At 44.4% G+C, this 23,628-nt stretch overlaps 1 protein-coding gene across 2 annotated transcripts in view; it reads right to left on the minus strand.

Annotated features, from left to right (window-relative positions):
• The window catches only part of LOC135540132 (prickle-like protein 2), a 113,073-nt gene that overhangs the window by 60,071 nt on the left and 29,374 nt on the right, over positions 1 to 23,628 (minus strand). Inside the window, exon 1 of one of the 2 annotated variants that reach the window (XM_064966538.1) lies at positions 6,915 to 7,033. The exons of the other annotated variant lie outside the window; for it this stretch is intronic. The gene's annotated coding sequence lies outside the window, so the exon portion shown is untranslated. Of the gene's footprint in view, positions 1 to 6,914; positions 7,034 to 23,628 lie in introns of those variants that run through there. 2 annotated transcript variants of the gene reach the window in all.

Here is a 23,628-nt window from a genome sequence, read left to right on the forward strand (position 1 = left end):
TCCCAGGATCCGTAGCAGCAGAGTTAAATGCCCAGGGGTTGCTACTCCACAGTGCTGTCATAAAATGTGTTGTGGCGTGGCTGATCGCAATTTGACCTTCTGGTAAAGAAGCAAGCCCCACTTAACGGGACTTCTGACTTCATGGCATGCTATTTTCCTCCCTCCTCTCAACAGAGCCCTGACCCACTGCTCTTTGGCATGTGGTGTGTGCTATATAGAAACCTTTAAAACAGCCATGTCTGATGCGTGTTGTCAGACAACTAAGCCAATGGGAGAAAATTAATAGAACTCCTTTACATTCTCTGAAGACAGAAAATACAACTTCTTTACACATTTGCTCCCGAATGAAACCAAGTCATTCTCTCTTTCTGACACTGGTCACACTGACAGTTATTTTGTAAACTTGGATTGCATCTCCGCAGTCCCACAGCTCTAGCTAGCTAACCACTGCCATGTCCCAGGCCAGATAGGGAAAGGAAGATATACGCCATGCCTTTGGGATTTGCTCAATGTGACCTGACATATGACACAACATTAACACATGACCCCAGGACTCATTTGCCCAAAGCACTCTGCTAAAGCAGGCCTGTCAGTCTGACAAATGAGCACCCATCATCCAGTCGTTCCAGGTTATAGGCCAATCTGTGTGGAATCAAGACAGAAATAGGAAATGCAGATGCTTGAAATATTCTAGGAGCAGAATCATAACCACCAAACTGTTCATGTAGTGTACTTTCCAGTGTAAACTGGTGAGCGTTAGGAGTGGTGTGCTTGGCAACTAGTATTCTGTCCCCTAAGCAAACATGAAGGAAACACAAAGAAATTGTTTGGGAGTTAAGCCCAATTAACAGAGCTTTAGCACAATGGCTCAGCTGTGTGTCTCATCTTTTCATTAACTCAAGCAGAGAGATCTGAGGCTGCTCTCTCTCCAATGAAACTCCAATATAGCCTTTCATGTGTAATGAACCCACGGTTAGGAGTAAGACCTTACCAATTTAACGATTTACAAACCACTTTCACCAGAATGTAAAGAGATGGCTGATGGAGATAGTTAAATATCTGCATCATCTAAGGCTTCTTCAATGACAGATTATCTACACTATAGCTCAGACAAAGAGAGATCCTTTGTGGGTGTGTGCGGCAATGCGTGAGTTTTTGAGTGAGTGAGTCTGTGCGTGCCTGCATATGCGTGAGCAATGCAGTCTATCAACTAACAGTCTATCTAAGTCACAATAGACTGACGTGACCTTCCTCTGTAGAAAAGGCAGCACGGGCAGATTTCAGTTTCATCTCTGTCAGCACAACTATAAAAACGTTTCAGTCAACAAGGTAGAAGTAGAGGGGATGAAGGTCTTGTGTTCTAAGCCAACGATCTCACATTTACATTCCCTAGGGGGAAATCTGCTAAGACTATTCTGTATAAAAGAAGCCAGCAGAGAAAGCCCTATTGTAATGTCATTCGAGCTCGTCGGATTTGACATGATTTCCATGAGATTTTATGATAATGTGTTTAATTATATGAAACATAGTCTGGTTTAGCGAGGAAACAATCTGAAAATGAGAGGACTGAGTGAGTAGAGGGAATAGAAAAATGTGTTCTGGTTGAGATCCATGACTGAGAGATGAGAGAGCAGTGGTTTGGCTGGCACATAGACAGAGGGTCTCACTCTCTTTATCCCTCTTCTTTCTCTCTCACTTTTCCTTCTGTCTCTACTCCTTTCCCCTCAATCTGGCCTCATCGTTTCAGTATCCCTTCTCCCCCCCCTCACTCAGCCCTCTCCCCCCCCCTCACTCAGCCCTCTCTCTGCACCTCACTCTTATCCCTCTCATTCAGCACCTCCCTTGTCCTCTCCCCCCCCCCTCACTCAGCCCTCTCTCTGCACCTCACTCTTATCCCTCTCATTCAGCACCTCCCTTGTCCTCTCCCCCCCCCTCACTCAGCCCTCTCTCTGCACCTCACTCTTATCCCTCTCATTCAGCACCTCCCTTGTCCTCTCCCCCCTCACTCAGCCCTCTCTCTGCACCTCACTCTTATCCCTCTCATTCAGCACCTCCCTTGTCCTCTCCCCCTCACTCAGCCCTCTCTCTGCACCTCACTCTTATCCCTCTCATTCAGCACCTCCCTTGTCCTCTCCCCCCTCACTCAGCCCTCTCTCTGCACCTCACTCTTATCCCTCTCATTCAGCACCTCCCTTGTCCCCCCCCCCCTCACTCAGCCCTCTCTCTGCACCTCACTCTTATCCCTCTCATTCAGCACCTCCCTTGTCCTCTCCCCCCCCTCACTCAGCCCTCTGCACCTCACTCTTATCCCTCTCATTCAGCACCTCCCTTGTCCTCACCCCCCCTCACTCAGCCCTCTCTCTGCACCTCACTCTTATCCCTCTAATTCAGCACCTCCCTTGTCCTCTCCCCCCCCCTCACTCAGCCCTCTCTCTGCACCTCACTCTTATCCCTCTCATTCAGCACCTCCCTTGTCCTCTCCCACCCCCTCTCTCTGCACCTCACTCTTATCCCTCTCATTCAGCACCTCCCTTGTCCTCTCCCCCCCACTCAGCCCTCTCTCTGCACCTCACTCTTATCCCTCTCATTCAGCACCTCCCTTGTCCTCTCCCCCCCACTCAGCCCTCTCTCTGCACCTCACTCTTATCCCTCTCATTCAGCACCTCCCTTGTCCTCTCCCCCCTCACTCAGCCCTCTCTCTGCACCTCACTCTTATCCCTCTCATTCAGCACCTCCCTTGTCCTCTCCCCCCTCACTCAGCCCTCTCTCTGCACCTCACTCTTATCCCTCTCATTCAGCACCTCCCTTGTCCTCTCCCACCCCATGCCCCCCCCACACTCTACATTCATCTCTCCCTCACTCCCCCTCTTCCACCTTCTCAAATCAAATTCAGGCTGCTTTATCCTCTCTCTCTCTCTCCCCTCTCTAGAGTTGTTGAAGGAAGGCCTTGTGTTTGACAGACAGGTCCAGAGTGCAGTCACCTTCCTGGCCTGTGCTATCAGATGGCAGGCTTGGAAGTACTGAGTGGCAGGCTGGTTAGTCAACCCACTTTCTTGGCTCTCTGGCAGATTCAAATGTGGTGGGTGTCGAGCCTAACACTGGAGACAAAGATACGGTTGGCTTAGCACACAAAGAAAATCGAATAAAAATTATGTTGGACATGTGTAATATAAACATACTAAATGTCACTCAGATGCAATTATTTGAAATTCCATGTATAGATGGAATGAATTTGTTCATGTTGATGTTGGCGCACGCTTCTCTATTTTCCCCACTTACAAGCTGTAGGCCTACACTGTGACATCACTACAGAGGCAGTCTGCATTGTGAGCTCACTGAGGGGTTCCCGGCTCTGTTTCCATGTCAATGTCGCTCATGTCGCCCTTGTTCAAACTCTTGTCAGTGGACAGTTGACTGGCGTTATATTTGGTTATGTTGTTAAACTAGAACAGGAGGAGCTACAACAGTAACAGACTAAAGATGGATGATTGGCAGCATTAAACCAACGTGTCTGAGATTAAAAATGATTCAAGATTAAATCTGCTCGCTGGTTTGGCTCGTGGCGAGTTGTGCCCAGGACATTGATCAGTAAACAGCATTAGAGCAGGAAATGGGGCTGGCAGCACACCCACTCTTTAAATCAATGGGCACACCTACCACCTGGAGAGCCTCTAAAGATCAACACACCACATCCATCCAGCCCATTGTCTTTCACTCGCTCTCCCTCCTTTAAATCTTCCCCTCCTCTGCGCTCAGCAGAGCCCTCTTCCTGGGGTTCTTGTATTGAAAGGAGGCTGTTTGTCCTGGGTCTGTGTGGATTGATGCAGTCAGCACTAGCCTTCAGTGTGTAGCTCTAAGTAAAGGTTCAAATGGCCAGTTGGAACCCAAAATGGGATTAACTTTACAAGATTCTTATCTTGCTGACAGTTTTACATCTGCCCCTGTTGATACCACTTTCAATCAAAATATCTGTTCTATTTTTCCTGGTTTAACCACTGGCCCTAAATCAGTCAACATGGAGGCCATTTTAGGGACAGAAAGGGCGTGTTCAGGAAGCCACAGCCTGTTATGTGTCAAACCCTATTCTTCTCCCTACTAGGCCTGTGCCAGCCACTCACACCCGGGGGCCATAAACATTGAGTGCAGGCACATCTATGTGGAATGTACCTCGCAAATTTATAGACACTCACACGGACAATAAAGACGGCAAACCCAGCAATGTATAGCTCAGATATAAACTGTACTTTAACTTGTCATATCTGACATGATTTGAAGCATAACACACACCAAAAGCCTTTGATATAAATGCCTAGACTACCCTGATATTCACAGCCAACTACACACAACCTTAACGCACAACCCTAATACACTCACACACCTTGTTGCTGAGACAATAGTATGCTCCCTGTCCCTGCTATAGTCCCATAGAAGTAGAGTTAAAAATAAAAGAGGAAGGTATGTCACACAGCTGTGAGATGCAGGGAGATGTGTGTGCTGTCAGTCCACTTAAATCACAACAGCTGAGATGACAGGAGACTGCTTTTACACTGCCTTTTCCCTTCTCTCTCCCTCTCTTTTTCTCTTTCTTCCCGCTGTTTCCTCCTTTTTTCGGTCTCCCTCTTTTTACTGTACTCACCCTTTCACTATTTTCCATCTCACTCCAAAGATAAAGCTACCCACTCCCAAAACCTTACCTGGCAGGCTCTACAGAGCAGTGCTAAGAGAACGGAAGGACATGCTTCAAAAGATGTTGACAGATGTGGACCCTCTATTTCTGAAACTATCCGCCGCCATTGTCGCAACCCCTATTACTAGCCTGTTCAACCTCTCTTTCATATCGTCTGAGATCCCCAAGGATTGGAAAGCTGCCGCAGTCATCCCCCTCTTCAAAGGGGGAGACACCCTGGACCCAAACTGTTACAGACCTATATCCATTCTGCCTTGCCTATCTAAGGTCTTCGAAAGCCAAGTCAACAAACAGGTTACTGACCATCTCGAATCCCACCGTACCTTCTCCGCTATGCAATCTGGTTTCCGAGCCGGTCACGGGTGCACCTCAGCCACACTCAAGGTACTAAACGACATCATAACCACCATCGATAAAAGACAGTACTGTGCAGCCATCTTCATCGACCTTGCCAAGGCTTTCGACTCTGTCAATCACCATATTCTTATCGGCAGACTCAGTAGTCTTGGTTTTTCGGATGACTGCCTTGCCTGGTTCACCAATTACTTTGCAGACAGAGTTCAGTGTGTCAAATCGGAGGGCATGCTGTCCGGTCCTCTGGCAGTCTCTATGGGGGTGCCACAGGGTTCAATTCTCGGGCCGACTCTTTTCTCTGTATATATCAATGATGTTGCTCTTGCTGCGGGCGATTCCCTGATCCACCTCTAGGCAGACGACACCATTCTATATACTTTCGGCCCGTCATTGGACACTGTGCTATCTAACCTCCAAACAAGCTTCAATGCCATACAACACTCCTTCCGTGGCCTCCAACTGCTCTTAAACGCTAGTAAAACCAAATGCATGCTTTTCAACCGATCGCTGCCTGAACCCGCATGCCCGACTAGCATCACCACACTGGATGGTTCCGACCTTGAATATGTGGACACCTATAAGTACCTAGGTGTCTGGCTATACTGCAAACTTTCCTTCCAGACCCATATCAAACATCTCAAATCAAAAATCAAATTAAGAGTCGGCTTTCTATTCCGTAACAAAGCCTCCTTCACTCACGCTGCCAAGCTTACCCTAGTAAAACTGACTATCCTACCGATCCTCGACTTCGGCGATGTCATCTACAAAATTGCTTCCAACACTCTTCTCAGCAAACTGGATGCAGTTTATCACAGTGCCATCCGTTTTGTCACTAAAGCACCTTATACTACCCACCACTGCGACTTGTATGCTCTAGTCGACTGGCCCTCGCTACATATTCGTCGCAAGACCCACTGGCTCCAGGTCGTCTACAAGGCCATGCTAGGTAAAGCTCCGCCTTATCTCAGTTCACTGGTCACGATGGCAACACCCATCCGTAGCACACGCTCCAGCAGGTGTATCCCACTGATCATCCCTAAAGCCAACACCTCATTCGGCCGCCTTTCGTTCCAGTACTCTGCTGCCTGTGACTGGAACGAATTGCAAAAATCGCTGAAGTTGGAGACCTTTATCTCCCTCACCAACTTCAAACATCAGCTATCTGAGCAGCTAACCGATCGCTGCAGCTGTACATAATCTATTGGTAAATAGCCCACCCATTTTCACCTACCTCATCCCCACAGTTTTTATTTATTTACTTTTCTGCTCTTTTGCACACCAATATCTCTACCTGTACATGATCATTTATCATTCCAGTGTTAATCTGCAATATTGTAATTATTTGCCTACCTCCTCATGCCTTTTGCACACATTGTATATAGACTCCCCTTTTTTTCTACTGTGTTATTGACTTGTTAATTGTTTACTCCATGTGTAACTCTGTGTTGTCTGTTCACACTGCTATGCTTTATCTTGGCCAGGTCGCAGTTGTAAATGAGAACTTGTTCTCAACTAGCCTACCTGGTTAAATAAAAGGTGAAATAAAAATAAAACATCACAAATGTCACAAGTCTTTCATACATTACTAACACACACACACACACAAAATCTGAATCCCACAAAATCTCATGACAACAAAAGGCTTCTAGAGACACAGAAATGTATTTCCAAATAACCTAAAATACCAGTTGTGTACACATTTTCCTAAAGAAACACAAGTCCGTCAATCACTAAAGGTATTAGACATAACAGAGAGAAAAGCTAGGAAACTTACATGAGTGTATCCAGGCAGAGATTCCATGGCTGTCAGTTTGTGTGTGTGTTAAATGGCATGTTTGCTACAGAGTTGAATTAATATGTAAAAGTTACTCACCACTTCCCCTCCAGCTGGCTGAGCAGTGCAGGGACTGGGGATCATGCAGTTAAACGACAGAGGCTCTCAGAGGATAATCACTGCAGCACGATAGCCTGAAAACACTTTCAACGTTTATGTAATTGAAAAAGTCTGTTCCTCTCTCAGATGAGCAACCAGGAGAGAAGGGTGAGAGACAGAGAGACTGACATGGAGATGATTGCCTTGAGTGTGTTGCTGATCTGAAGGGGAAGACTGCACTAGACTGCAACCAGTGGATCAACCATACGGGTGCATGGAGTGGGAGAAGGAGGGACAGAGAGAGGGAAAGAGCTGCTCACCAGAGGAATGTGATCAGGGATGATCACCAAGCTAGGAGCTGAGCAGGCAGGGTCCTTAGCCAGGACCCCCCCCCCCAGTTAGCGTGGAGGTTAGATTGCCACAGTGGAAAGCTAGGGAAAAGAGGACTAATCAACATGTTGTGCCATATAAAAAGGACAGTAGAAGGTTAACTTCAGGTTTCATTGTGGTATGTTACTCTCCTCTATCTACTGAAAAGACTGGAGCGGAGCAGAGTGGAGAAACTGGGTACAGCTACTGCCAGCATCTTTTCACTATAATCCACCTCTACTTCCACATACCTGTCTGCACAGTGCTGAACTGGATGGAAACATCTGCTATAATACTTTCTGTAGAGCCAGATCTTATGTGATGTGCAGCTAGTAACGCTCTATTGGTTTAACTACAGAGAGCTACAGTTGAAGTCGGACGTTTACATACACTTAGGTTGGAGTCATAACTAGTTTTTCAACCACTCCATAACTTTCTTGTTAACAAACTATAGTTTTTCCAAGTCGGTTAGGACATCTACATTCTGCATGACACAAGTCATTTTTCCAACAATTATTTACAGACAGATTATTTCCCTTATAATTCACAGTATCACAATTCCAGTGGGTCAGAAGTTTACATACACCAAGTTGACTGTGCCTTTAAACAGCTTGGAAAATTCTAGAAAATTATGTCATGGCTTTAGAAGCTTCTGATAAGCTAATTGACATAATTTGAGCCAATTGGAGGTGTACCTGTGGATGTATTTCAAGGCCTACCTTCAAACTCAGTGCCTCTGCTTGACATCATGGGAAAATCTAAAGAAATCAGCCAAGACCTCACAAAAAAATTGTAGACCTCCACAAGTCTGGTTCATCCTTGGGAGCAATTTCCAAACGCCTGAAGGTACCACATTCATCTGTACAAACAATAGTACGCAAGTATCAACACCATGGCCACCATACCACTCAGGAAGGAGACACGTTCTGTCTCCTAGAGATGAACGTACTTCTTGCACTTTTTGCACCATCAATCTCAGAACAACAGCAAAGGACATTGTGAAGATGCTGGAGGAAACAGGTACAAAATTATCTATATCCACTGTAAAACAAGGCCTATATCGACATAACCTGAAAGGCTGCTCAGCAAGGAGGAAGCCACTGCTCCAAAACTGCCATAAAAAAACTATGGTTTGCAACTGCACATGGGGACAAAGATAGTACTTTTTGGAGAAATGTCTTCTGGTCTGAGGAAACAAAAACAGAACTGTTTGCCCATAATGACCATCGTTATGTTTGGAGGAAAAAGGGGGAAGCTTGCAAGCCGAAGAACACCATCCCAACTGTGAAGCACGGGGGTGGCAGCATCATGTTGTGGGGGTGCTATGCTGCAGGAGGGACTGGTGTACTTCACAAAATAGATTGCAGCATGAGGAAGGAAAATTATGTGGATATATTGAAGCAACATCTCAAGACATCAGTCAGGAAGTTAAAACTTGGTCGCAAATTGGTCTTCCAAATGGACAATGACCCCAATCTTACTTCCAAAGTTGTGGCAAAATGGCTTAAGGACAACAAAGTTAAGCTATTGGAGTGGCCATCACAAAGCCCTGACCTCAATCCGAAAGAACATTTGTGGGCAGAACTGAAAAAGCGTGTGTGAGCAAGGAGGCATACAAACCTGACTCCGTTGCACCAGCTCTGTCAGGAGGAATGGGCCAAAATTCACCCAACTTTTTGTGGGAAGCTTGTAGAAGGCTACCCGAAATGTCTGACCCAATTTAAACAATCCCCATGTGATTGGCATGGGGAGAGGCGATGCTACCAAATTCTAATTGAGTGTATGTAAACTTCTGACCCACTGGGAATGTGATGAAAGAAATTAAGGCTGAAATAAATCACTCTCTACTATTATTCTGACATTTCACATTCTTAAAATAAAGTGGTGATGCTACCTGACCTAAGACAGGGAATTTGTACTAGGATTAAATGTCAGGAATTGTGAAAAACGGAGTTTAAATGTATTTGGCTAAGGTGTATGTAAACTTCCGACTTCAACTGTGCACACATCTTAAATGGAGTGTAACCTCACCTTACCATAGGCCTCTCCATGCCAAACATCTTCTCTCCCCAAACTGCCCCTTCTTCCCATGCCAATCACATGACCAATAAATATAGGAACAGGACCTGTAGAGCATGTGAGTACAGGTTAAATCAGAGCCATCTATCACCAGAGAGCCAGAGTGAGGTTTCTGGACCTGTCAGTAGTGTGCTGTGGGTAGAATATGATTGGTTCAACAGCGCTCTACACTGTACAACTACTGTGATTCATTCCCATAAATCCATATGGATTTCTGTGGTGGAGGACAAGGAATCACACCAGGAGAGCAGCACGCACTCATACCTGACAACTAGTGCCAGTGTTCTCTTTACAACCATCATCACCCTCAAGCTCGTGCGCACGCGCCCGCCCACCACACACACACACACACACACACACACACACACACACACACACACACTCCCCAGCAGTGTGTGTGTATGCCACTTAACATTAATGTACTGTATATTAGCCCAGTACTAGGCAACAAGTCACACTCAACCTCAATAAATGTCTCAGATGTTGCTATTTTTGCTACTATGGACAGCTGCATGCTAAAGTGCATCATAATTTATGTATGACACTGAGAAATATCTAATGTCCAAAACAAGCTTTGGATCACTAGTAAAGGCTCAATTTTGGAAAATACTGGCAGCTGTGTTGAGGTCTTAACTGGTGTTCGCATTATAGTCGAGCCACACGATAGTATGCATTGGTTGAAGCTCAATATTAAATTCAAATCTCCCTGCCATCATATCTAAGCCAATATAACATCAATGTGGTATTCGCAAATGAACTTGATTTGAGGTACACAACACTCTCCCCACCTCTTGTGATGGTCCATCCGACCTTTACTGGGAACCACAATACCAAATTTTTGATTGGGTCGTTAGCACTACAGTCGTCAGATTCTTTTGATTTCCCTAACCGAGCTCAAATTCTAGACGTTGGATTAAAACGAGGCTACAGCACTCATACGGTGACCATTAGACTTAGATCCATTGGACTGAATAAGTTTGTAGGTGCAACAGTTTTTATTAAATTCACCACTATCGTGTGACATTTCTGCCCAATATAGACTAACGATGTGCGCTACCTTCTTGCAGCATTTCTGACCACACTAACATCTTTTCAGCCAAATCTCATAATTCTAAAACTGGGTACAACTCAGTTGCTGTGCAACAGTAGCAGCTAGCAGTAGAAGGCTAGCAGCTGTAGCTAGATAGCTCAAATCAAATTTTATTGGTCACATGCGCACAATACAACAGGTGTCCACCTTACAATGAAATGCTTACTTACGAGCCCCTAACCAACAACGCAGTTTTAAAAAATATGGATAAGAATAAGAGATAAAAGTAACAAGTAATTAAAGAGCAACAGTAAAATTACAATAGCGAGAATATATACAGGGGGGTACCGATACAGAATCAATGTGCGGGGGCACCGGTTAGTTGAGGTAGTATGTACATGTAGGTAGTGTTATTAAAGTGACTATGCATAGATGACAACAGAGAGTAGCAGTGGTGTAAAGGGGGGGGGGGGCACACTGCAAATAGTCTGGGTAGCCATTTGACTAGATGTTCAGGAGTCTTATGGCTTGGGGGTAGAAGCTGTTTAGTAGCATCTTGGACCTAGACTTGGCATTCCGGTACCGCTTGCCGTGCGGTAGCAGAGACAACAGTCTGACTAGGGTCTATTTTTAGGGCCTTCCTTTGACACCGCCTGGTATGGTGGTCCCGGAAGGCAGGAAGCTTAGCCCCAGTGTTGTACTATGGCCAAGCTAACACCAGTTGGATGTGAAGCAGAAGGTAGCTAGCTAGGTATATTTAGCTATGGAAAGTTTTTCATATGGCTTTCATAAAACTGCTGACCTGGACACTTGTGTGTAGTCAGGGGACAAACAGATAAGCTCATGAATGTCCTTGGCTGAAGTTCTATACACCAAACTCTGGGAAAACTGGCACACTTCAAATTTACAATACATGCACACAGCAGAACAAATGTGTCGCTGTTAGAACATTGAGGAAATTCGATCCCTTACCATGTGCATTAATTCAGCACGCTCCCTCCTTTCTCAACACAATTTATTCTTGTCATTATAATCCAAATTTACACTGACTGATCAACACAGTGTCAAGTTACGTTACAATGTCTTCCCAAAAAGCATCCAGGTAAAACAACATGATGATCTGGGGTTCCTTTCGCAATCTGTTCACAGTCAAAAGAAAATGTTATGACTGATAACTTGGTTAGCTATGTCATAAAAATGAGAACATTTTCAACACATCAACTGTTTGACTATTTGGTTTTTAACCAAGCAAGAGAAAAATGTACTCAGTACTGATTGAATGTTAACAAAAACATTGTCATCGCCAGAATGTCATCATCAGATTGTCCATTTAAATAGTGTCAAGTTGACTATCTATAATGTCTAGCTTCACAGCCCTGGGATTTGAAGGTCCTGGGTTTGCATACCGGAGGGGATATTTTGACCCTCTCCCCACCTCCGTTTCCCGACACACACACCAACAGCGTGTGCTTATTGTTATTTACTTGGTGTCTCTTAAAAGAGCCTTTGGGTTCGTTGGGCATCATTGAGTGGCAAGGGTCAGAGAGTGAGTGATGTGTACTAGTACTATTGTGGTGTCTTGCTACCATGGAGGAGAGAACAGTGGAGAGACCAGTTCTCAAACTCTCAAGGAAGTGGTCGTTGTCCTCACTGTCAGATGCACGCCATGGTACAAATGCACTTGATAAGTTGTACTGGTTGTAAATGTTTCTCCTTTTCAGGCACCACCTTCTGTCATTTGAGAAGCATGAAATTTGTCAAGCTGGCCTATGTGGAGCTGACAAATGACTTGTTCATATGCCCACTATCAGTAGTACTTATGTATGTTCTATTCCCAACCTGTGAGTACTCACATCTGTTTCTTATATTTATACTGCCATTTATAAAATGTGGGAATGTGTGCTATTTTACTGAGGTTGGACAGCGGTGTACAGCATTACTAAGAACGTTTGTAGCTAAAGGATTTAGAGCACCTATCCATTGTCAGATTTGTACGTACGCATTCTTAAAAGTGTTTTGTACTTGTCTAATAACTTTGTATTTTACAGGTGCTTCTCAGCCATTTGTCATTTGTTTGTTTTAGGAGTTACCAAAATTGCTATTGACTAGCCACAGGGTTATACAGACTTTTTTGTTCAAGCCCAGTGCTACCACACCTGATTCTACAAACTGTTCATCAAGACCTCAGCTGTTCATCGAGAATCAGGTTTGTTAAAACTAGGCATGAACAAGAAAGCCTGCATAACCCTGTAACTCTTCAAGAGCAATTGTGGCCATGATTGAATTCTATGTATAAAGTTTACTATATCTGATGAATGTACGTTTGATTGTAAAATGGTATATTTTATACTAATTCACAATAGTTTACAGGTAATGTAGTACTAGGCCTTTCTTCAGTAAACTTTAAAGTACATTTCCATGTAAATAGTTAATGGGTAGATGATTATTTTGTGTATTTTACAGGAGCCATCTCAATTGTCTTGTTAAGAGACCAGGGAACAAATGTCTAGTTTACTCCATATTGGCGTAAACGGGTTTCAGTTTTTTCGCTTCCTTCTGGAAAAACAGCTGTCAATATTAAATGAATACTAATAACTACATTATTTCTGTTGCCATTTGTCATTGTATACTTTTAATTTACTTGTATTGCTTTGTTTGTATAATAATGTTGTATAATCACCTTCAGATGTAAAAGCCATGGAAATTAAAAACAGAAAACTATGTTGGTCTGAAAAAGAAAGAAAATTCAGATGAGCACCACAATGCATACTTCACCCATGCTCTACCAACACACAGATTGGACTTACTACAGTAGCTATGCTGGTCTATTGTACTGCCAACAATGTGTAGGCAGGTTGCTTAGGATTCATACTCTTCAGAGGGATAACAGACAATGGTGTCCTGCAATTAAAATAACATATAGAAATATAAACATACACACACAAAAACGTTCAAAAGTTTGGGGTCACTTAGAAATGTTCTTTTAGAAAGAAAAGCACATTTTATGTCCATTAAAATAACAAAATTGATCAGAAATATAGTGTAGACATTGTTAATGTTGTAAATGACTATTGTAGCTGGAAACGGCTGATTTTTTATGGAATATCTACATACTGTAGGCGTACAGAGGCTCATTATCAGCAACCATCAGTCCTGTGTTCCAATGGCACATTGTGTTAGCTAATCCAAGTTAACATTTAAAAAAGGGCTAATTGATCATTAGAAAACCCTTTAGCAATTATGTCAGCACAAAAACAAGGACCCCAAACTTTTGAACGGTAGTAAATATAGATAGATATATATCATTAGGTTGTTTGTATTTTTAGACATAGGCCGATTGTAAATGTGTATTATTGTAGCGTCATCATCTTTATTGCAAAAAGAAATACAAATACCAGTGTTGTAGCACTTGAGAGCAGTCTTTGTCTTGGGTCTGGTCTTGAGACCACATTGAGTGTCTCGGTCTTGTCTCGGTGTCTTGAGTCGGTCTCGGAAAGGGAGGACTCATCATTTCTTCCAGAGACCAGCGGAGTAAAACAAACTCTGAATTATCAGCTTCCACTCAGTCAGTGCATGAAACTGCTTTGCCAGGCCAAATATATACACTCCATTCTTGAAACATGAACATTTTACTGCAGTGGGCTAAATTAGGATCACACAGAGGTATTCTTGGTAGTCTTAAACAAATATAATTAGAAACAAAAGTACAGTATAGACCTCACACACATGGCTATGGCCTTTAAAAAAAGTACACACCTGTACCATGTCAGATATAGTGTTGCCATTTATTCAATTTTGAGTTTGCATCCCAATATTGCACTTTATATACATCATGTAATACTGAAATATAATAACACTAACAAACACCAGATTTGTTGTTGTATATAAATATAATCTTTATTAATTATGCAAGAACGGAAATAATAACGTAAAGTAACAATGTTTATTACAGCAACAGGGTAAAGGTACAGGATGCCAGGCAGGGTCAGGCAGAGTGGTCAGGGGCAGGCAGGGTCAGGCAGAGTGGTCAGGGGCAGGCAGGGTCAGGCAGAGTGGTCAGGGGCAGGCAGAGTGGTCAGGGGGGGGGGGCTCAGGGTCAGGACAGGTAAGGGTCAAAACCAGGTGAACGAGAAAAGAGAGACTGGGGAAAAGCAGGTGCTGATACAAAAACCGCTGATGACTTGACAAACAAGACGAACTGGCAGACAAACAGAACACCGGTATAAATACACAGGGGATATGGGGAAAGATGGGCAACCACTGGAAGGGGGGTGGAGACAATCACAAAGACAGGTGAAACCGATCAGGGTGTGAAACACACAAGTTATTTTCAAAGATAAAAAAAAACTATTCCACCGCCACTCTTGCTGTTGAATGTTATTCTTGAAAAGGGAGAGGCTAACAAATTAGCAACAACTTCCTCTTCGATACACCTGCTGGAGCCACTGCAAACGAGCCTACAACAAAAGCTAGCAAGCTAGACCATGGGACAACTACTGCTCACAATTGCGCAGTGTTTTTACGTTTTTGTGAAAACAGTCACACCCATTTCGAGTCAAAATGTGATTGGTTGATTACACTGTCACTCAAAATGTTTCCCTTAATACAGTTGAATGGCAGATGCCTTCTATCTAGCTTCTGATGCCTTGCCAATGGCTGACTTGGCTAGCTATATTTATCTCCTCTGAGAGACCACCAAAGAAAAATCCACATTGGATCTTTTTTTTCTTTGGTCTTAACTTTCAAACATAGATTAAATCAGAACATCATTGAAAAGAAAAATAATAATAATATTATTATTTTATAAATCCTTACCCCTTCTCTGAAGGCATAGAAGGCCCTCATTGTTTCCCACTGTGTTTGGGTTAGTAATAATTTGTAGACTGTCTCTATTTTCCCTCAGCATACATTTTATTTACACCATTCTGAATGTCTAAAGAATCCATATGTTGTTCTGAACACAGAAATATTGGACATTTTGAACTCTGTTATGGTAGCAATTTGACAATATTGCCACCATGAATTGGACTCGCATTTTTCTGGTCTCGGATCCCTCGTCCCCTTCCCGGTCTGGACTCTGTCTCGACCCCTTCTGGTCTTGGTCTTGACTCGGACTAGATTTTCTCCGGTCTTGGATCGGTCTCACTTTAGGTGGTCTCGAACACAACACTAACAAATACACACATAACTTTAAGCTGCTACATAGTCATATGACAGAGGTAATGAACTGTCCATTGTTCAGCACAGGATGTGATAAAACAGGACCATGTTTGAAAAGTATTACTCTGGTAAGCTAACGGTTACAGAAATTAGGAATGCAGACAGGCTCTATAGACCTCTATATCTTTATGAGTGACTGTGTCAAACACACCACCTCCTGTTATGTTGGGTACCTACTGACTCAAAAATGTGTTATGAAAAATGTACTTTCAATTACATGTATTTTTAAAATAAATATTGAAGGAAATACAGGCAGGCACCACATTACTACATGACAAAACTGCTCATTCAATCAAGCCTGATGGTGTTGTAAGTATAAAACTAAAGCTTGCTTTCATTTAAAAAAAAATAAAAAAGCTTGAAATGGTAGTGGGAGTGGGTTAATGTCTTAGTGTCTTAAAACTTCCGGTGTCGACAGAGATGGCCGCCTCGCTTCGGGTTCCTAGGAAACTATGCAGTTTTTTTTTTTTTACGTGTTATTTCTTACATTAGTACCCCAGGTCATCTTAGGTTTCATTACATACAGTCGAGAAGAACTACTGAATATAAGAGCAGCGTCAACTCACCATCAGTACGACCAAGAATATGACTTTCGCGAAGCGGATCCTGTGTTCTGCCTTTCACCCAGGACAACGGAATGGATCCCAGCCGGCGACCAAAGAAAACGACTCCGTAAAAGAGGGAAACGAGGCGGTCTTCTGGTCAGACTCCGGAGACGGGCACATCGTGCACCATTCCCTAGCATTCTTCTCGCCAATGTCCAGTCTCTTGACAACAAGGTTGATGAAATCCGAGCAAGGGTAGCATTCCAGAGGGACATCAGAGACTGTAACGTTCTTTGCTTCACGGAAACATGGCTCACTGGAGAGACGCCATCGGAGTCGGTGCAGCTAGCTGGTTTCTCCACGCATCGCGCCGACAGAAACAAACATCTTTCTGGTAAGAAGAGGGGTGGGGGCGTATGCCTTATGGCTAACAAGATCACCGAAAAATACAGGAACTCAAATCCTTCTGTTCACCTGATTTAGAATTCCTCACAATTAAGTGTCGACCGCATTATCTACCAAGAGTATTCTCTTTGATTATAATCACAGCCGTATATATTCCCCCCCAAGCAGACACATCGATGGCTCTGAACAAACTTTATTTGACTCTTTGCAAACTGGAATCCATACATCCTGAGGCTGCATTCATTGTAGCTGGGGATTTTAACAAGGCTAATCTGAAAACAAGACTCCCAAAATTGTATCAGCATATCGATTGCGCAACCAGGGCTGGCAAAACCTTGGATCATTGTTATTCTAACTTCTGCGACGCATATAAGGCCCTGCCCCGCCCTCCTTTCGGAAAAGCTGACCACGACTCCATTTTGTTGATCCCTGCCTACAGACAGAAACTAAAACAAGAAGCTCCCACGCTGAGGTCTGTCCAACGCTGATCCGACCAAGCTGATTCCACACTCCAAGACTGCTTCCATCACGTGGACTGGGATATGTTTCGTATTGCATCAGACAACAACATTGACGAATACGCTGATTCGGTGTGCGAGTTCATTAGAACGTGCGTTGAAGATGTCGTTCCCATAGCAACGATTAAAACAGTCCCAAACCAGAAACCGTGGATTGATGGCAGCATTTGCATGAAACTGAAAGCGTGAGCCACTGCTTTTAATCAGGGCAAGGTGACTGGAAACATGACCGAATACAAACCGTGCAGCTATTCCCTCCGCAAGGTAATCAAACAAGCTAAGCGTCAGTATAGAGATAAAGTAGAATCTCAATTCAACGGCTCAGACACAACAGGTATGTGGCAGGGTCTACAGTCAATCACGGATTACAAAAAGAAAACCAGCCCAGTCACGGACCAGGATGTCTTGCTCCCAGGCAGACTAAATAACTTTTTTGCCCGCTTTGAGGACAATACAGTGCCACTGACATGGCCTACAACGAAAACATGCGGACTCTCCTTCACTGCAGCTGAGGTGAGTAAAACATTTAAACGTGTTAACCCTCGCAAGGCTGCAGGCCCAGACGGCATCCCCAGCCGCGCCCTCAGAGCATGCGCAGACCAGCTGGCTGGTGTGTTTACGGACATATTCAATCAATCCCTATCTCAGTCTGCTGTTCCCACATGCTTCAAGAGGGCCACCATTGTTCCTGTTCCCAAGAAAGCTAAGGTAACTGAGCTAAACGACTACCGCCCCGTAGCACTCACTTCCGTCATCATGTAGTGCTTTGAGAGACTAGTCAAGGACCATATCACCTCCACCCTACCTGACACCCTAGACCCACTCCAATTTGCTTACCGCCCAAATAGGTCCACAGACGATGCAATCTCAACCACACTGCACACTACCCTAACCCATCTGGACAAGAGGAATACCTATGTGAGAATGCTGTTCATCGACTACAGCTCTGCATTTAACACCATAGTAACCTCCAAGCTCGTCATCAAGCTCCAGACCCTGGGTCTCGACCCCGCCCTGTGCAAGTGGGTACTGGACTTCCTGACGGGCCGCCCCCAGGTGGTGATGGTAGGCAACAACATCTCCACACCGCTGATCCTCAACACTGGGGCCCCACAAGGGTGAGTTCTGAGCCCTCTCCTGTACTCCCTGTTCACCCACGACTGCGTGGCCACGCTCGCCTCCAACTCAATCATCAAGTTTGCGGACGACACAACAGTGGTAGGCTTGATTACCAAAAACGACGAGTTGGCCTACAGGGAGGAGGTGAGGGCCCTCGGAAACAAAACTAAGGAGATGATTGTGGACTTCAGGAAACAGCAGAGGGAACACCCCCCTATCCACATCGATGGAACAGTAGTGGAGAGGGTAGTAAGTTTTAAGTTCCTCGGCATACACATCACAGACAAACTGAATTGGTCCACCCACACAGACAGCATCGTGAAGAAGGCGCAGCAGCGCCTCTTCAACCTCAGGAGGCTGAAGAAATTTGGCTTGTCACCAAAAGCACTCACAAACTTCTACAGATGCACAATCGAGAGCATCCTGTCGGGCTGTATCACCGCCTGGTACAGCAACTGCTCCGCCCACAACCGTAAGGCTCTCCAGAGAGTAGTGAGGTCTGCACAACGCATCACCGGGGGCAAGCTACCTGCCCTCCAGGACACCTACACCACCCGATGTTACAGGAAGGCCATAAAGATCATCAAGGACAACAACCACCCGAGCCACTGCCTGTTCACCCCGCTATCATCCAGAAGGCGAGGTCAGTACAGGTGCATCAAAGCTGGGACCGAGAGACTGAAAAACAGCTTCTATCTCAAGGCCATCAGACTGTTAAACAGCACCCACTAACATTGAGGTTGCTGCTGCCAACACACTGACTCAACTCCAGCCACTTTAATAATGGGAATTGATGGGAAATGATGTAAAATATATATCACTATCCACTTTAAACAAAGCAAACTAATATAATGTTTACATACCCTACATTATTCATCTCATATGTATATGTATAGACTGTACTCTATATCATCTACTGCATCTTTATGTAATACCTGTATCACTAGCCACTTTAACTATGCCACTTTGTTTACATACTCATCTCATATGTATATACTGTACTCGATACCATCTACTGTATCTTGCCTATGCTGATCTGTACCATCACTCACTCATATATCCTTATGTACATATTCTTTATCCCCTTAAACACACAAGTGTAAGACAGTAGTTTTAGAATTGTTAGTTAGATTACTTGTTGGTTATTACTGCATTGTCGGAACTAGAAGCACAAGCATTTCGCTACACTCGCATTAACATCTGCTAACGATGTGTATGTGACAAATACAATTTGATTTGATTTGGTGTGGGGTGGGAAGAATGCTATACATTACCTTGTATCTGGTATAAATCACATTATTGTGGGAGAACCTTCTCTAAGAGTATGAATTAGGCTGTTTGAAAAGGTTTGAATCCTAAGCAACATGCCTACACATGGTTGGAATTACAATAGACTGTTGGCTGGAAAACCTTGGTAGAGCATGGGTGAAGTACGCATTGTGTTGCTCATGTGAATTTCAGACCAATGCCTACTTCTCACTGAAAACAGTTTTTTGCTTTTAATCGCAACAAGGTTAGTGTATGTGGTCATGCAGAGGAAATGCTAAAGATGTGCCTCTCCCCTCCTCCTCCACCCATCCCCCTGCCCACAGAGGTTAACTCGTTGTCTGCCCCTCAGGACTAAATTAAGTGATCAATCAATTGCACAGTCTCACTGAGAGAGGGAAACATGGGCCAACAGCACACACATACTGTAGAGTGGTAGAGGCAGCTAACTGCCCGAGTGAAAGGAGAGTGTGTGTTTATCACAAGCTGTTCTGAGATACTCATGAGCCATCTGCCTTATAAGGGGACTTGAAAAAAAGACATGACTATTATAACATGCAAAAATAAACAGCATGGTACAATGTAATGCAAATGATAAAACATGTCACAGACTACTCATCAAGAGTCTTTGATATACCCATAGTGCACCAAAGAATTGTGGGTTGGCAACTTGGCAAAGGTAATCAATGGTGACGGAAGAAATGTAGAGCTGGTACAAGATAATTAGTGCCTACATATCTGAATCAATATTCTCTTCTCACCCATACCGGTGAAAAGAGAGAGCAAAGACCAATATAACACAATAACACGGCTGTCGCTATTAAAGCCATCTCTCACAAAGTAAATGTGTCACGCAGAAAATGGGCTTTGACATCGCATACACATAACACAGAATCCTCACGATTAAGAACTCTGCTTCCGTCTCTTGCTGGGAATCTGCTTTCTTCTCCGATTCTGAAGCCATTAGAGAGACAGCTGGCAGACAGAGTGACATGCTACAATAGAGTATCAAAAGAACCCCATTGCTTCAGCCTACTGTATAAGCATGAGTCTAGACTGTAGTAGAGCATTAGGAGCTCCTATAGAGCAGAATCCTGTCTGAGACTATCCTGATGCAGAGCCTAACCACAGCAAGGAGTGTGCTAAGGATGGAAGCTCTGATCCAGGCTATCTACACTGGGCCAATTACGGGCTCGGACTGTCAGCTCACTGGACATTACCATGCCTAGGTTACCCTTTCAGACCCCAGAGGAGAGGCCCGCTTAAGGCGTCCTCATGCTTCCCATCTGAAACATTTAGAGCATATATTATGAAAACATTGTGACGTTTTTGTTCCTTTAGGTCTCCGGCAAGGTTTTTTTGGGCTGTTTGTGCACACATTTTCTTTGCTGAGGCAAGCCCAAGTTTGGCAACTGAAGTCTACGCCCCTTCGTCAGTGATTGATCAACAGTAGGTATTCTTCAATTAAGTGTTTGTTGTCATTCAACAAGAGATGACTCGTTTTCATGTAAACGTTTTCACTTGAGAAATACTGCACCAAACATCTTAGTTAGATGTAAAATTGTGCGACTAAGACCTCCTTGGCAAAAACAACAAAATTAATTATCTTAGGTTAGTTCTGAGGCAAAAAGTACTCTTGCTGTTTTTTCCTCGTTTTCAAGGGAAGGTATTTTAAGGGAGTAGGCGAGGCACAGACGTACACTTCGCCTAGCCATTCTGCTAGGAGCAAACCAAACCTAGTACGCCTTTAGACCACAGGCTGACCGTCAGCCAAGATGGAGAGAGAGAGAGGGGAGGTGAAGAAAGGAGAGAGACCAATCCCCTCCTCTCTGCACTGCCCTGGCAGTGAGCCCTTTGGCAGGCCCTCTGGTATCCATTGCGTCTGGGTAATACTGGGGGTGGAAGACGATGCGGGAGGGGGCTGAAAATCACCCAAAATGTCAGATGAGAAGAGAGCAAGGTTAAACCAACACAAACTTTGGAACGAGTTTCATGCAATCCATTGAGAGAGAGACACAGAGAGAGATAAAGAGAGATGTAGAGAAAGACAGAGAGAGAGATATAGAGAGATGGGGGGGACTGAGATCTACAGTATGACTGCAGAACAAAGTTAGCCGAGGTCAGAGAGAAGACAGATGTCTCTTACAGCTGTTTCCAATCTGTGTATTCTCAGAACGAAGGGAGATGAGAAGTTGAAATGACAGAAGTCAACCTGGGGAAAGTCCACACTAGAACCCCTGAGGCAAAGAGTCATACTGTATATAGATAAACTACTGTATGTAAAGGCGATAAGTTCGCCCCTGTAGTGCAGGGCTCAAGGGGTTAAAGTCCAGCGGTGTTCCTGCCACTTAGTTTCACAATGCCCAGCTGTTTGCCTCTCCAGAAAGCCAATGAAAATGCCAGGCTACGGTTTAGACGTTCCAGAACACAGACTCTGGGGACTGGGATCAGAGCTGGGGATCAAGCCACTGCTACAAAAGGCTCAAGTCCATCCTCTCATCCCTCCCTCCACCCTTCCTAGTCTACTCCGTCCATCTACTCCTCCTCTCCAGACATGTCCTCTCTCCAGGGATAGTTGGAGGCGCGCACACACACGCATAGTCTGTGACAGTAAAGAGGCAGCCTCTGTCTCAGACCTGTCAGTCAGTGTGTCTTTATTAACCGCTGGCCGGCTGAGCCACTCCCCTCCCGACAGAGGAAGAGAGCTCACAGTACACACAAGCTAATGAGCTATACACAGTAGTTGCCACATCTGTCAATCACACTCAGCACCAAGGCGGGATGTCGCATAGAGAAATTAGTGTCTGTTTAAAATAATATAACGAACTGGTCGATTCTGGGGACAGTGAGCGTTGTAGCAGTGATCGTTATTATGTTGATAAGAGTTTATAATTTTGGTCATTTCAGTTAGTGGAGGAGACGGAGAGAGTGATAGAGATTGAGGGAGCCTTGACCTCATCCTAACCTTACGCCATAAACAGACAGTGATGATACAGCCTGGGTGTCTCATCTCATTCCCCCTGTCTACTGGCCACACGTTTCATCTGAAAGGATAGGTCAAAGCTATTCAACATGGTGGAGATAGATAGCTCCATAACTCTGTAGATGAAGCTCCAGAATACTGTTCTCTCAAGGGTAGCACTCTTTCAGATCTGTGGTCACCAAAGGAAACTAAAACAAGACTAAGTCATGTTAGAACCCTGATCTATCCATCGAGTTGGGAGTGTTCTCGCCACAGTGAACAGGAGGCGAGAGGGTCATGGGGCTGGGACTCCTGAGTCAGTTCCCGGCAGCCAGTCCTCGGAAGGAGGGAGATACTGACTGCAGAACCACAAAATGTAGCCAGTCAGTCAGCCAGCCAGCCCATCACAGCTGAGCTACAGCTCTAGACCTCTGCTGCCACTGATTATAGACCGTCCATCTGCTACACATTCACAGGGTGGGCATTGAGCACGATCCATTTACTGCATCATCTCTGCTGCATCCTTTATTATACATCATGGGATTCAGTCAGAGAGGTTGTTAGAGACAGTGGCTCTCAGAAGGTCTTCAACCACACCGAGGTCAGATCCAGAGACACATAATCCAGCTACCCCTGACTAACATCTCCAACCTACAGCAGTGAATGGGCTATGCACTAAGTAAGCAAACTCTCGTTAACATGTTTGGATTATCTCTCTGTGTTAAGGGCGATGATGACGTTAAGTCTTCTATGACCAATGCTCTAATAATGTCTCCACAGAGAGTCATGATGAAAGGACAAGGGTAAGAAGAGGCATCTGGAAGGTCACAAATCAACAAGGCCCACTGGGAGAACGACCAAGCTTATTTCACTGGAGTCTGGGGCGGCAATAAAATACAGAATATGGAAAGAAGATGATTTTTGCTTGTGTCTTCCACACATTTGAGATGCCTTAGTTTGGCAGCCAGAGAGCGTGTGGTGAGCTGTGGTAAAGACCACTGCCTCTCGAATCCTAACAATGCATTTTCTTCTGAAGTCCTGGGGGTATAAACACATGAAATGCTTTTTTGCTCATCAGCAAGCACATCTGAGAACAGCCAAACCAATCTCTCCAAACCCAATCTACAATGATGCAAAACACATGCTCCCTCCTTTCCTTCCTCCTCTCATCTAAAACACATTGCCTCCCTCAAAAGTGTCC

The sequence above is a fragment of the Oncorhynchus masou genome, chromosome 5, assembly GCF_036934945.1.
Source record: "Oncorhynchus masou masou isolate Uvic2021 chromosome 5, UVic_Omas_1.1, whole genome shotgun sequence".
Lineage (NCBI taxonomy): Eukaryota > Metazoa > Chordata > Actinopteri > Salmoniformes > Salmonidae > Oncorhynchus > Oncorhynchus masou.